Below are 3,764 nucleotides of genomic sequence, written 5' to 3' on the forward strand. Positions count from 1 at the left end.
TTTTCTCTCTCTCTCTCTCTCTCTCTCTCTCTCTCTCTCTCTCTCTCTCTCTCTCTCTCCATATCCTCATCTTTCATATTTCTTGAAGACTTGATAATATCTGTCTCTCTCTATTATCTTCCCTCTTTATCATCTCGCTCTATGCATTATTCATTTCTTTCACTTTACTCTCTTTCTCTCTCTCTCTGTCTTTCTCCCTCTCTCCCCCCCTCCCCTCTCTCTCATACTTATTGAACGCTTGAAGTTGGAGCTCTATAAGTTTCAACACGACAACATTTTCTATTTACTTTGTGTTTGTCCGTTAAGTTTGTTTACTTTGTGTTTGTTCGTTAAGTTTGTTCACTTTGTCCGTTAAGTTTGTTTACTTCGTGTTTGTCCGTTAAGTTTGTTTACTTTGTGTTTGTCCGTTAAGTTTGTTTACATTCATTTCTCCTTTACCTCCATCTCTCTCTCTCTCATACTTATTGAACGCTTGAAGTTGGAGCTCTATAAGTTTCAACACGACAAGATTTTCCATTTACTTTGTGTTTGTCCGTTAAGTTTGTTTACTTTGTGTTTGTCCGTTAAGTTTGTTTACTTTGTGTTTGTCCGTTATTTGGGCAGTAAATCCAATACTTTCTAATCACAGAGTATGGGGTCCGTCTACAAAAATTCAATAAATATTGAAAATTGACTAGTTTCTTTGATAGGGGACGGGGCTTTACCCACCATTCGGTGACAATATTACAGCCTCACATAGAAATAGAACTGATTCACACTGAAAAAAGTCGGAGAAAGCCAGCAGCACGCAACTACCCAGCTGGCCACTCATCCCGAAACCAACCATGTGGGATGTTGCTTAACTTCAGTGATACATGTATTAGAGACTGGGCTACCAGTATGGCGAACCAGTCATTACTCTGATGGAACCCCGTATATGTAGAGTGTGCAGACGTTTAATGATTTCCTACATGCATTGTTGCTTTGTCTGAGAGTCATCTCTCTTCAAAACTAATTACATCCTAAGATTTCCTACAGGGAGAACTCAGAAGCTAGGAACAGAAGATTTCCACTGGCTTGCGGGTATGATAGGTGATAGTGGTGAGACACGTAGTATTTTCATTGAAAATATTTCGAATGTTCAGACGAGCATTCCTCTCGTATAGGTACGAAACGAAATTACATCCACAAGTTAAAGAAGAAGATGGGGGTTTATTCCGAGAAAAAGGGCAAAGATGGAAAGAAAGATCCCCCAGTATTTCCTGTAATCCTGTCTGCATTAGAACATATTGACCTGAATAATTTAATATTGAAAATTCCGATGTTCACTTCTAGCTACCAGGTGGGGGGAGGGGAGAGGGAGAGGGAGAGAGAGAGAGAGAGAGAGAGAGAGAGAGAGAGAGAGAGAGAGAGAGAGAGAGAGAGATGGTAAACAGATTAATACCTTTCTTTTCAATAATGAACATATTGTTCTAAGTGAAGCGATGTTCTAATCTAATCTAATAAATCAAAATCCAATGGAATTGAAAGGAATCAGGAGTCAAAATTGAACTCGATTGGTTCATAGAAAGCACTGGCAGAGATAGTACATTGAATGCCTCAGTTCCCATTTATGAACGGATCACTGAAGTTAAAAAGTTGAGCGTGGTTGGTATACGGATGGATGACCATCTGGGCATTCTGATGGGCAATTGTGTGCTACTGGCTTTTCCCGAACTCACTCAGGCTGGGTGAGATTAATGTGAGTAGGCGAGTAAATTCGAGTCCCACTTACGTAAAATTCGGTACCATCCTCGCATAATGTCGAGTGGAAAATTGTAAAAACTTTGATTAAACAGATTAATACCTTTCTTTTCAATAATGAACATATTGTTCTAAGTGAAGCGATGTTCTAATCTAATCTAATAAATCAAAATCCAGGAAAAACCCCGTCCTAGATAATACAAAGTGATTTCACTCGAATGACGTCACTAACTTCACACAGATGTCTATCACGTGAGACCAGCATCGTGTTCGGGTGACACATTACTAATCTTTGCACATAATGGAGCAGTTGCAAATGGGTAAAAATTATAAATAAATGGTAGATTCCTATGTAAAAAGTTGGGAAAAATCCAAATCCGAGGTCAAAACTCCGAAAAATAGCTGTAAAAGGTCGAAAATTTAATTTTTAATTGCCGTTCTAATGAAAAAGTTCGAAGAGTTGTGACGTCAGATTTCACGTCAAAAATACGCAGAAACGATTGCGCACAAACAAACGAAACGGGAGTCATGAATTATGACGTCATCGCTTACGGGAGCGTATGTCGTGAAGTCAAAGTTTACGATTTACCGGTATTTTTTAAATCGATTTATCTCGGTATCTAGAAGTCGTAGACGTAAAAGAAAAATTCCATTGGTCCTCAATTTTCCTGGTCTATGACTTTGAAACATCACCCAAGTGAGCGCAACTGATCTATTAATTATTTCTAACATTGCATGATTGATAACCTGGTTCAAGTCGACACTCGAGATTACTGGAATCCGCTACATAATAATAACAACTTACATGTGTAAAAGTTACAATAATAATACTCGTGATTTACTTATACAAGCCTTGTAAATTTTACTATCTATCTCATAATTTCGTGGCATGAGGCACAGCACAAGATTCGAATATTTGATCTCTATTGTTTACCAACATCATTTTCCTTCACAAGAAAACATTCCTCTTTATCATGTGGAATCTAATTGAACCAAAATCTTCCAAACGTCCTTGAGACAGAATCTCATGACGTGTTGGTTCTAGTCTGCATCACTTTAGTCTAATTTCAATTCCCTTCCTTCCATCATGATAACTATCGTCTCGTAATGATAACTATTATAATGATAACTATTAATGCTCTGGATTTTCTTTGTTTCACGGATGTGGCCAGGACTCTAACCCACACTGTGCACTGGGCTAGAACCCAGAGTCTCGGCAGGTTCGGCTCCACTGAGTTTGATTACTATTTTCCATCATCATTACAAAATTTGCATTCCGGAGAGGGTTTTATTAGATGTGGCGAGAAGATACTCTTGTATCTTCGTATACAATATACGTATACATAGATTCATAGATACAATAATGTGACTGAACATGAGAAGAATTTCAGTTCTGGACACACAAGAACTGTCAAAACTTCACTCCTGCTTGAATACATGTGTGCATCTTTCCTCCTAACTTGGAAATTTTCAAAATAGTCAAGTTCTACTCTGTGCGGACACAGATTAACACCGCATTCCAAATCGATTATTTTTCCGATTGGTTGCAGACGATCAAGCTTTCCAACGCAACGGTGCGGTGCAAGTTTTATCGCTTTTAGGGTTGCTGTCGAATGCTTAAAATTGCATGCTTGGTAGTCTGCAGCCACCTTTGGGGTACTAAATTTTCGTAGCACCGAAAGGAAATCAATGAAAATGGCAAACGAAATAAATTATATTATTTTCTACAATAACACCACAGTTTTTTTCTTGGTCAGGAATTCAGGGCACAAATTTTCAGAGCGCAGAGCGAGCAATAAAAAAATAGAAGCAACACATATTATTTAAATTTATTGACTCCAAGGGATAATTCAAACGGTTCAACTTTTGCTTTATAAACCAGTAAATATGTCTTGAAATAACAAAGATACATTACTATAACTTTGACAATCGTTCTATTCTTTGGGGTTTCCATAAGAAGCTTTCCACAGGTTAAGGATTGTCAAATTGTCACGGAGATATTCAGTGAAGTCAGAATATGGAATCCAATCTGTCTCGAAAGA

Source organism: Diaphorina citri, unplaced genomic scaffold (genome assembly GCF_000475195.1).
Source record: "Diaphorina citri unplaced genomic scaffold, Diaci psyllid genome assembly version 1.1 scaffold962, whole genome shotgun sequence".
Lineage (NCBI taxonomy): Eukaryota > Metazoa > Arthropoda > Insecta > Hemiptera > Psyllidae > Diaphorina > Diaphorina citri.